At 48.0% G+C, this 12,411-nt stretch overlaps 1 protein-coding gene across 1 annotated transcript in view; it reads right to left on the minus strand.

Annotated features, from left to right (window-relative positions):
- The window catches only part of bmp2k (BMP2 inducible kinase), a 55,542-nt gene extending 43,792 nt beyond the window's left edge, over positions 1 to 11,750 (minus strand). The window contains exon 1 of the mRNA XM_054730403.2: positions 11,614 to 11,750. The gene's annotated coding sequence lies outside the window, so the exon portion shown is untranslated. The remainder of the gene's footprint in view (positions 1 to 11,613) is intronic.
- Between the last annotated feature and the right edge of the window lie 661 nt (positions 11,751 to 12,411).

Here is a 12,411-nt window from a genome sequence, read left to right on the forward strand (position 1 = left end):
CAAAACCTCACCTTATGAAAAATGGAAGCTGTTAAAAAACAGCTTATACCAACAAGCCAAACAATAACACAAGTCAAAGCAGGGATGGAAGTATATTAAACTCCAGAAGAGTTTATTTATCAGGGTATCTGCAGGTTTAAGGGAGCCAAATTTAAGACTTTTTAAGACCTTTTTAAGGCCACTTTGACCAAATTTAAGCTATTTTTTAAATTAAATTTAAGCTATAATTTCCAGCTATTGCCTGGGGCCGGTGCTAACCACGTCGTGAACGTGGGATTAGCCATCCAGTTACCATTAAACTTGCACTTCCCCATGGCGCAAGCTCCCACTAGCTTAACCAGCTAATGTGCTCATCTAAAAACAGCCCCCTTTCACAACCAACTGAATGTGTACGGTTACGCTTGCACCAATATCGTACACAAAAAATACTGAACACTAACTAGAAATTCACGAAAATTTTTATAGAAATAAAATAATCTTGCTTATTGGGTCTTTGGTAATTAAGACCTTTGGAAACTGGATTTAAGGATTGTTTGTAATTTTTAAGGATTTTCAAGGCCTTAAATTTGGAAAAGCAAATTTAAGACATTTTAAGACTTTTTAAGGACCCGCGGATACCTTGATTTATCCTTCAGGAGGGTCCTACGGCCACTTCAAATCTCCAGACATAAAAAATATGTTTATGTTGATTTATTTGGCAGACGCTTTTATCCAAAGAGAAGTACAATAGTTAATCTATAGCAGCAGTATTTAACAGGCGGCTCGCGGGCCACGTCCGGCCTGCGAGCCCTCTCTTTGTGACCCCCGAACCCCGCGCGCACCCCCCACTCCCGACCGAGGAAAATAATCAAAATAATGGATGCATCGAGATGCGGGCATAAACGATCCTGCATCATAGAAGAGTACCACAATTAATTATAGTGGAATGTAGTTTTGTTATTTTAATGGCGGCTCCAGCGTAGCACTCAGATCTGTCAGAGCGGGTGTTCTCCACATTTACTGGGTAGGAAACTTTGGTGTGCCTTTATGTGGTACTGCAGGGCTGAGCGCTGGAGCTGTAACCTGAGACTGAACCCGAACCGAATGAGCCCAATCGGTTCTGTTGGATCCGGGCCGTGAATTATGTTAATTGAGCGGGTTGTCGCGTGGCGGTGCTCGCTCGCTCAGCGACGGCGGTTGCAGCGTAATCATCTATCTCATTTATTTTGGGACACGGAGAAGTTAAAAGGACAAAGAAATAGAAAATCAAAGTTTTTGTTCCACTTCATTCTTTTTCTCATGATGATAAACTGATGTTAAATTCAACTTAAAGAGAAACTGGGAGGAAGCTTTGGTTCATTTGAAATTACAGGTGGTCTTGTTTCCTATCTGCTCCTCCAAAGACAGCATGGACATGAGGGTCACATGGTGAGGGTCCCACAGCCGAGCTGGAGGGGGACAGGTGTTGTTCTCTTTATATTGCAAGCTTGTGTGTTAATTCAATTCAATTCAAAATTAAAAAATACTTTATTAATCCCAGAGGGAAAGTGATAAATGTTATGTAAGGTAATGTAATGTTATGCGCATTACAGCCAGCGATCCACGCAACAGCACCCCCCTAGTCCGACATTCATCCAACTGCACCCCCCCCACCCCCCGTCTGACAATCAAACAAAAGCCCCCAACAACCACTCACTCACTCACTCACTCACTCACTCACTCACTCACTCACTCACTCACAGGTAAGATTCAGGGTGTGTCCGAGTCCACGGGAAGGATGCTTGTAAGAGTGCGTTTTGAGGTCGATGACGTCACAGCGCAGCGACGAGTACTGTCCGAATTCCAAGAAAACTCATTCTCGCGTCCTCAAACGCGGTCTCGCTCTGCCCACATTTCGAGGACGGGTATGTTGTATCCTCACAGAACAAGGCTATCCCTGCATGCTTTGCGCACTGGCTGTGAATTTTCAAAAGCAAGAGAAATTGGGGAGAGCTACGAAGTTTTAAACGTAAGTTTGTTAAAAACTAGCCGTAGAAAACTAAAAAGCTTAAAGTGGCTCAGTTTATAAACATTTTTCGTTTGTATATTTGTTTTTTAAATTACATTTTAGGCAGAAATCAGCCAGAACGAGTTTGTTTCGCGGGTCCCAGTTATTCCTGTTGGTGTGTGTGTGTGTGTGTGTGTGCGTGTGTGTGTGTGTGTGTGTGTGTGGTGAATTAAACTTGTCATTTATTTTAAGGACAACGGAGCAATGAAGAATTTTGGCTGGAGCAGACCCGTGGCTGGACGTCTCTGGTCAGAGGAACATACAGGACGGTCTGCAGAGAGAGCTTTGGGACGCTTCCTCTCACTGTCCACTCCATCGTCCATCTACAGGGACTGCTGGGCTGGCTCAGACGACGGCCGTTACATCTCTGAATGACTTGCCTGTTAACAGTAGTGGTGGTCTGCTGGTACCTCCTCCAGGACAGAGCACCACTGACCTCCTCCATACACATCTTCCTCACGCTCATCCTCCAGACCCACAACTTCACCAGCACAGAGGCAGATGTACAGCACAGTGCATGCTGACCTGTAATAGATTAAAACAGTTTTTTTTATTGAAAAATGTAAAACAAACATATAACCTGCAGTACACTGGTTCTGTTCAGTTTAAAGAAAAGCAGCAGGGAAAACTACAGAGAATTTACATTTTAAAGAGCAAGTCACCCCCAAATCAACTATTTTTTTCTGATAAACTATATAAATGCGTGTCTAATCGTGCTGCAGACACGTGTAGTCAATAGTTTTGCACTTTAGTGCATTTTAGGTAACATTTAAATTTTCTGCCTGAAACTGTCAGTGTTGTGCCGTTGTCAGGTAAAAACTCTTCACTACATTTGAATTTAAATCTGCCACCGCTATTGGCTAAGAGGCATGCTATGATGTAAACTGGTACATTATGATGTCACAATGTCGTGAGTGTGTGTATTTGTTAGTGGCTCCACCCTCTCGGTCTGCTAGGCAACAGCATTTGTTGCATTTTTCAAACATGAAGAGGGAGTGAAGTACGCTTCTTGTAAGGGGTGACTTGCTCTTTAAAGACAAATCTAATCATTATTAGGCTTAAGTTGAATAAACAAATGCACATTGAAAACACTTCAATGCTATTTTATTAAAAAGCCTGTTTTTTAAAACGTTTTACCACCATTTGATGCAAAATAAGTTCTACGGTCCAATTTACATGAGAAAACATCCTACTGCATTCAACATTTTAATACATTTGGTTTATATTAATTACCTACGTGATAATACTCTGTAGAAATGTGTTGTGTATGTTTAACAAGTTCATTCTGTAGCTTAAAACATACATGAAACCATCTAAAGTTAGCATGTAAGTCCTGAAAGCTTCTAGAATAAACAAAGTTACTTTACCTGAAAACGGTTGTGAACAAACGCTGCTGAAGGACGTGAAGCTGTTGTAGCTCCTTAATATTCCTGCTCCATTTTCGCTAGCTTTAGCATTTTTCCTTTGCGTGTAGCTGCCGCCACGGCTGTGACGGGACCTACAGGCCACCGTAGAGGTGAAGGCTAGACTGTCCGAATTCAGAGCCGCAGGGTTCCAGTTTTAGCGGTCTTCAAGGACCCGGCCTTGCTAGACCGGCGAGGACCCATACTCATAAGCATCCTTCCTGTGGATTCGGACTCACCCTCAGTCTCAAGTTAACCTAACAGGCATGTTCTTGGTGTGTAGAAGGAAACCAGAGAAAACTGTAATCTAAGATGGAAGGATTGTCATTTTGACCAAGGTTTTCTTTGCAGAATGAGTAAAGATGACCTGTTGCTATAGAAACCCAAGTCTTGACTTGACTTTAGAAAGTAATTAATTCATGTGGACGTCAGATGAAAGTGTGCTGCCAAGCCAGATACCCAGATACTTACAGGAACTGACAAGTTGTAGCTCTGTACCATCCAGGGAAACAATATTAAGGTGGCAAGTTGATTGTGGTAAGTTACGGTTGAAGATCATGAACTTTGTTATGCAGATAAAGGCTGGAGAAGGCATGTTGAAGATAATTAAAGTTGTGCTGCAAGGAGGACAAAGTTGTGTTCAAGGAAGAACAGCATGCATATAAAATGGTGTTGTCTGCATATAAATGTGTATGAGAACTGTCAACAGAGTGAACAATGTTATTAATACAGATTCTGAATAACGCTGGGCCCAGTATGGACCCTTGAGGAACGCCAATAGACAGAGGTAGTGGAGCAGATTGGTAACCCTATGTTCTCACTGGCGTACAACCTAAGATATAACTTCTGAACCATGCCACGGATGTCTGAGAAATTCCTGTATATTTGATTCTGCTAAGTAAGATGTTATGGTCTACAGAATCAAAGGCTTTAGCCAAGTCAACAAACACAGCTACACAATAGTCCTTACTGTCAATGGCACACATGATGTCATTTAGTACCTTAAGGGTTGCAGACACACATCCATGGCCAGTTCTGAAGCCGGGCTGCATGGGGGTGATAATGCTGACTCCAGATAGCGAGTTAGCTGTTTGTTGAATAACTTTTCAATGACTTTAGAGAGGCAAGGCAGGATAGAGATGGGCCTATAACAGCTTAGGTCTGAATGAACCCCCTTTACAAAGTGGGGTAACAGATGCAAATTTCCAGCCCTGCAGAAATGCACCAGTTTGTATGGACAGGTTAAATAGATGGGTAATAGGTGCAGCAATAACACGTGCTGCTATTTTAAGAAAGAATGGGTCAAGAGTGTCCAGTCCAGCTGATTCATGAGGATCTAACCTGAGTGACTCATCAAGTACCTGATTTACCTGAAATAACTGAATTGAGAGACAGGAATTAGATGTGGGAAGGGAATCATTGAATTTAGCTGAGTCACAAAGGCATGACCGGACTTGATAAAGTGATTATTGAAGGAATTAACCATTTTAATATTATCTGATTTGTTTTATTTCGTCTGTCTTTTAGTGTACGGCAATTCTGCATTTTTTCTGGAAACTGGAAATTATTAAAAATGGACCTGGTCAGTTGGTCTCTCAACGTGATTGACAAGATTTTTTCAACGATGAAAACGGGAGAAGGGGCTCCCGATTGCCCCTCTGGGACAGAGCCAGCTGGGCATATCATGGACTCCTGGAAACAGTGGAACCTGATCTGCCTCTCTCAACTGTCTTTAGAGGATTCTGAAGACGTCTGAATATTTGTGGTTTTGGTGTCGGGAGTCCTGCTGTTTGGCCTGAGCGGTTACTTGGCTCACTGGAAAATTAACAAGCTTTCGAGGAATATTGGCTCAATCAGGGATGGATTGCACCACGCTGTGAACGCACAAACTCATATAATTGTCTAGATGAGTCGTAAGCTTGGAACTTTGGCTGAGATTCAGGCTCTGGCACAGAAGGTTGATTCGATCAAGGAGCGACTTGACGAGACAGCACGGTTGGGAATAGATTAATTTACGCCATTATTGGATCTAGAGGGGTTGGAGACCAAAATAACTTTAAGACAGAGACTAAATTATCTCTGTCTGGCCCGAAAAACAAGTTCTTATCTGAATCTGGTGCCCTTGAGCCTGTGAGGCTGAAGTGATTACTCCCCCTCAGAAGAAATGTGGAATGCTGCCGTTGCCATGGCAACTCTGTCACCCTATCCCAGCCTGGGTGGGACTGTGACCGGTGAAGGCCGTGGAACCGTTTCCAGAATCTTGCGGACCGTGTAAACACGATCCTCCTCCACACAGCGGGGCGGAGGCACCCGGGTCGGAGGAGGGTGGAGAGGAGAGGAGACCACCGGCTTCAGCTGGGAGGCATGAAAGACCGGGTGGATCCGGAGAGTAGCCGGAAGGCGCAGTCGGTAAGTGACAGGATTGATGACCCTAAGGACAGGGAACGGGCCCCAGAAGCGAGGAGCGAGCTTCCGGGAGCCAGCCGGCATCCTCAGATTGGTGGAGGAGAGCCACACCTGGTCACCAGACCGGAAGACGGGGCCAGGCCGGTGGCGGCGGCGATGTTGACGGGAGTACTCCGTGTTGGTCCGGGTGATGGCCGCACGGGCCCGGATCCAGGCGAGCCGAGAGCAGCGGACCAGCGTCTGGGCAGCAGGAACCTCCACCTCAGGCACCTGATGGTCAAACAGAGGGGGCTGGTACCCATAACAGGTCTCGAAGGGAGACAGACTCGTGGCAGAGGAGGTCTGGAGGTTGTGTGACAGTTCCGCCCATAGGAGGAAGCGGGGCCAGGTGGTCGGCTGGGACGAGGCGAAGCAGCGCATGTAACGTCCAAGCTGCTGATTGGCCCTCTCTGTCTGACCGTTCGTCTGCGGATGATACCCAGAGGACAGGCTGGTGGTAGCGCCGACCAGGCAACAGAAAGCCTTCCAGAAGCGTGAGACGAACTGAGGTCCCCGGTCGGATACCACGTCCTGGGGGAAATCATGGAGTCGCACCACCTGTTCGAGGAGCAGTTCGGCCGTTCTCTTGGCAGTGGGGAGGCCGGCCAGGGCCACTAAGTGCACGGCCTTGGAGAAACGGTCCATGATGGTGAGTATGGTGTCCAGGTGGTCGACGTCCAGCAGACCCGTGACAAAATCCAGCCCGATGTGTGACCACGGCCGCTTGGGCACGGGGAGTGGTTGTATGTCTCCGGCGCCGGGTCGGTTAGCACACACATCACATGCAGCAGTGAACTCGCGGACATCCTTCCTCATAAAAGGCCACCAGAGAGCCCGACGGAGGAACTGGAGCGTACGGGTTTGGCCTTGATGTCCCCTAAGCCGTGAACAATGCCCCCACGTGAGTGCCTCTCGTCGGCAGGAGGTTGGAACGTAGAGGCGGTTTGGGGGAATCTCTGGGGGCGCCGGATCCCTTATGGATTGTTCCAATGGCCACTGGAGAGAGGCTAGGAAGCGTTGAGCCGGCAGAATGGTCAGAGGCTCCGGGGGGCTTGAATCTGGTGCGAAACGCCGAGAGAGAGCGTCCGCCTTGAGGTTCTTGGAGCCGGGCCGGTAGGCGATATGGAAATTGTACGTCTCAAAAAAGAGGGCCCACCGAGCCTGACGAGGATTGATTTGACGAGCGATCTGAAGGTGGATGAGATTCTGGTGGTCGGTCCAGATCAGAAAAGGGTCGGTGGTACCCAAGAGCCACTGCCGCCATTCCTCCAGGGCCCATTTTATCGCCAGCAGTTCTCTGTCACCGACCCCATAGTTCTGCTGTGTGGGGGAGAACTTCCGGGAAAAGTAAGCGCATGGGTGGAGCTTAGAGTCTGGACCTCGCTGCGAGAGGATGGCCCCCGCTCCCACATCAGAGGCGTCCACCTCCACGACAAAGGGCCGGGTCAGGTCCGGGTGGAGGAGGATGGGTTCCTTAACAAAGCGCCCGACCAAATCATGGAAGGCACGGACAGCCTCTGGAGTAAAGCGGAAATGGCGAGGCTGGTTGGTGGCTTTGGTGAGGGAGGTCAGAGGTGCTGCGAGGGAACTGAAGTTGCATATGAACCTCCGGTAGAAGTTCGAGAAGCCCAGGAAGCTTCGCAACTGTTTCAGGGTCGTGGGTAGAGGCCACTGAGCTACTGCCTGAACCTTCTGAGGGTCCATCTTCAGGCCCCGGGAGGAGATGGTAAAACCCAGGAAGGAGGTGGACTCCTGGTGAAACGCACACTTCTCCAGTTTGCAGTACAGATTGTGGTCCAGGAGGTGGGACAGAACGGCCCGAATTTGCCGGATGTGTTCCTCGGCCGTGCGGGAGTAGATGAGTATATCATCCAGATATACAAAGACCCAGCGGCCCAACATGTCTCTTAGTACATCCGTAATGAATCGCTGGAAGATGGCGGGGCTATTGCAGAGGCCAAAAGGCATCACCAAGCATCACCAAGTACTTAGTGGCCGGTGGGCGTGATAAAGGCGGTCTTCCACTCCTCACCCTCCTTGATACGGATCAGGTTGTAAGCACTGCGCAGGTCCAGTTTGGTGAATAGAGCGGCTTGGGTGATGGCGTCCAGGGCGGTGCCCATGAGAGGAAGAGGGTGACGGTCCCGGATTGTTATTTTGTTTAACCCTCAATAGTCGATACAGGGCCGGAGATCTCCCTGCTTCTTTTTCACGAAGAAAAATCCTGCGGCACCGGGGGATGTTGAGGGATGGATGAACCCCTTCTGGAGGGCATCGGTTATGTAAGTGTCCATTGCCCGGGTCTCCGCCGGAGAGAGGGAGTACAGGCGACCCCGAGGAGTGGTGGTGCCGGGCTGGAGCCTGATCTCCAGGTCATAGGGTCGATGAGGAGGTAGCCTGGTAGTGGGTTCCATAGCGAAGACCTGAGCGAGGTCATGGTATTGAGGAGGAACGAGCGTCAGGTCTACGTCCTTGGGAGGAGTTGCTCCAGTCTGAGGTGTAGGGGAGCCACGGTGGTTCTGGCAACCCGCGCCCCAGGCCAGGATCTTACTGATGGACCAGGAGATGTGAGGCTCATGGCGGCAGAACCAGGAATGGCCCAGGATGAGAGGTGTAGCCGGAGCCTGGATGACCAGGAAGTGAAGGGTCTCCAGGTGTTGGTCAATGGTCATGTGGAGATCCTGGGTTCGGTGGGTGAGAGGGTATGGCATGATTGGCCGGCCGTCCACAGAGGTCACAGGAATGGGTCGGTTGAGAGCAGTAAGGAGTATCTTGAGCTGGTTGACCAGTCCTTGGTCGATAAAACATTCAGCGGCACCAGTGTCTAAAAGAGCCTCCAGTCTGGTCGGGCCTTGGTCCAGGTGGAGGGAGACCGGGAGAGTGGTGCGGTGTGGGACCGGAAAAGTGGAGACTCGAGGCGGGACAGCCCCTACTCTGACCCGGAGGGACCGTTTCCCAGTCTTTTTGGACACGTGCCACGGTGGTGACCCAAATCCCCACAGCACGCGCATCATCCCTCCTGATAGCGCCACACCCGTTCCTCAGGGGGGAGATGTTCGAGCTGCATCGGTTCCTCCGTCGGTTGGTGGGCCGGACGACAGGGTGACGTTTTGGTGTGGATGGGAGCCGACATGGTCCTCGGTCTGTTCAGAATGCAGCGGTCCAACTGGAGGGCCAGATCCACCGCCAGGTCCAGGGAGGTTGGGGCCTCATGTCCGATCATGCCCTCCCGGATTCGGGGGGACAACCCCTCCAGGTAAACGGCTTTTAGGGCGGCGTCATCCCACGTCAACCGAGCGGCTGTCGTCCGGAAGTGGGAGGTGTACTGAGCAACCGTCTGGGAGCCCTGATGAAACTGAAGCAGCCGGGTCTCGTCCGAGACCTCGCTGCTGGGATGAACAAATGTCTTCTTCATCTCCTTCACAAAAGTCTCATAGTCATTGCAGGGAGGAGATTTCTGATTGTAAAGAGCCGCCGCCCATTCACCGGCTCGACCCGTCAGCTGGAAGGTCAGCAGGGCGACACGAGAACAGGAAGTGGGGTAGCGCGCCGGCTGGCACTCAAAAGTCATTGCTAGGACAGCCAGCATGCCCTCCGGGGACCTCCTGGTTCCATCCCACTTCTCTGGAAGGCTGAGGCGTGGTTCCATCGTATCGGAAACGGCCGAGGTCCATCGTTGCAGGGCAGTGGAGAGCTGTACCACCAGCTCGGTGAGGGCCTCGAGCTTCGTGGCTTGGCGATCAGCTACGGCACGGAGCTGGTTCATTTCTGCCATCTGTCGATCCACAGTTGTGCGTAGTTGAGCCACTTCTGCACGCAGATGAGTGAACTCCACTGGGTCAACTTTGGACTCAGTCATCCTGTCAGGTTTTGCGGCTGAGCTGAAGCGTAGCGGAGATGGTTTGTGGCGTAACTGTGTGACCCAGACGCGGAGTGGCTAGCGTTGGGTTAGACAGAGCACGCAGCTTTACTCTGGGAATGGCGACACAGCGCTCGGAGAGAGCGAGACTGAGTAGCAGTTCCGGAAGGATTAGGAAGTTGGCTTACTTGTAGTAGACAGCGTGGATAGATCCTTTTGCTGGGTTTGAGGGCTGGTAAGCCTGAGAACTCGATTCAAAGTCTGGTAGGAACGATGACTGAGTGATGAATGAGCGCCGGTGCTTCCGTAAATAGCGTCGGCGTGATGACGTCGGCAAGCCACCTTGGTGGCGGGAACGTTGGGAAGTGGTGGCGAGAATGCTGGGAAGTGTAGTTAACCGGAGGAGTTCGTGACTGTCTGGCAACAGTGCAAACATCTTTTTTTTTTTTTTTTGAAAGAAATGCTTTTAGTGCTTCTACTTGGTTTTAAAAACATTTGAGTAATTTAGAACAGAGAAAAGAACCACAGCAAACTCCGCCTCTGTCTTAGTTGTTTATGAGAAACTGAGCATCGCTGTGTGTGATGTCCGCGACGCTGTAGTTTTTTAGACTCCTTATTTTGAGTCTTATGGTTTTTTAATTAGATAGAATTTCTCCCATTTCTCCCAGTATTTTTTATATGTATCCCTGGATAATCTTAATGTAAATGTAATATGTTCCATGTTTCGGATGTGTTGGACTATTTCCTTCCAATCCCGTGTGGTAGGCACAGTCTTATTTAACCACTTTTGGGTAATAGCTTTCTTGCAGGCTGCTTGTAGTATCTGTGAGAGGTATCTGTCTTTTTTTCCAACAGGTGTTGGGATATTCCCCAGATAAAAAACGTCAAAACCCTCTGACAGTTTAAGATTTAGAACCCATTTGATTTCGGCAATTACCTCTTTCCAGAATGCAGTTATCTTTGGACATGTGTGTGTGTGTGTGTGTGTGTGTGTGTGTGTGTGTGTGTGTGTGTGTGTGTGCCACTGATTGGCTAATAGCAGCAACTTTTCTGCTGCCTTAACTCAGGTCATCTCCACAAATAACAAGCCCCAACATGGTCCGTCATGTTGTGGAGTCGTTACTGCTAATGGTTACCTTCTACTAGTCATGAAGCGCTCTGTTCTTTCCTTCCCGTGGGTGGTTCCAAACCAAGGTGGGCGGGGCCTTAAATACTAATGTTCCCTGTTACATAGAAGAGACTGTCTTTTTCTGACTCAATCGTTTTCCTGTCTGAGGCCGATGCAGGAGATGGAGGTGGAGAACATTTTCATGTTCAGCATGCATGTGAGAGTCAGAGTGACTGATGGTATTTCAGAAAGAAAAAGTGTCATGCAGTTTTTATGAAAACCAGACCATTAAAACTTTTGTTTTTTGTAAGCTGTTTTTATTGTTTAAACCAAAATGAAATTTTCTGCACTAAAAACAAGAGTTTTTAAAGATCAGGTGACCTGATAATCACAGGCTCAGTTATAAATATGTTTAATATTAAAGGATTTTAACAACTTGAATGACTTCTCACTGGTAATTCTGTGAAGATCAACAGATTTATGACAAACAAGGTGGAACTTTACAAAGTGTAAAAAGTCACCCGGGATTCCAGCTGGTGCTTAAGAGATTTAATCAGAAAATAGTTTCTTTTAGACTAAAATATGACTTAACAATAACAGAAACTCCATTAGCAGCACTGGAACTTAACACTGAATCCCACACTCAGCACGGTTTTATGTTTATTATTTACAGCTCACTGGGGAATATGGAGATGGAGATTCTGGATTCTTGTTGGCACCAGATATTTGGATTTGATAACAATGAATTCAGATAATCCAAAAACAAACTCACCAAGCTGACTTCAAAAGAAGTAAATCAGATAAAGAAGTCAGTGTCCCAGTCTTCAAACTCTGTGGGGCTTTGCTTTAGGAGCTGGTCCCAGTAGCGGTCCACCAGGGTGCTGGGCCCAAACTCATCGTCACTCACCAGCTCCACTAACTGGATTTGTTTCAGTAGATGAATCATGTGTCCTTCATCTGCAGACGAATATAAATTGTGTTAGGGTTTAACACATTTCTTATTGTACTTCCTAAACAAGTGATGTTTTATGGCAGATAAATTAAAGACACAACAAACACAGAAAGAAAGAAACACAAACGATTAAAAACTTAAAAGGACAACTCTAGTGTTTTTTTCGTTGTTCTTAAAGACCCACTCTAATAATCTTATTTAGCTCGTTTAAATAGTTCTCATTGGTCTTAAAACTAAGATTATGCTTTTTTAAGCCAAAATCACAAAACCTGTGCCATTTTCTAGTACTTGGTTTCTACATAGTAGAGAGCAGCTCAGTAACAATTCACCTCTGGGTTGTGGGCGGAGCTGTTGGAACGGAGGACAGGGACGCTCTAGTAAGGCACTCGACTTACACTCTGGGGACCTGGGTTCGAATCCAGGCTAGGCCAGAATTCTACAAACAGTTTAGAAAGTTGGACCAAGCTCGCTCGCACTCAAGATGGTCAGAGAGGACAAAGCAGCACACCGTGCTGCAGGTGGAGAGAATCAGACAGATGGAGTGAAGGAGGAGCTCAGAGCAGCAGACTGAGCAGGTAGATGACTTCTAAACAACAATCCAGACCACTGAGGTCATCA

This window comes from Nothobranchius furzeri, chromosome 10, assembly GCF_043380555.1.
Source record: "Nothobranchius furzeri strain GRZ-AD chromosome 10, NfurGRZ-RIMD1, whole genome shotgun sequence".
Classification (NCBI taxonomy): domain Eukaryota; kingdom Metazoa; phylum Chordata; class Actinopteri; order Cyprinodontiformes; family Nothobranchiidae; genus Nothobranchius; species Nothobranchius furzeri.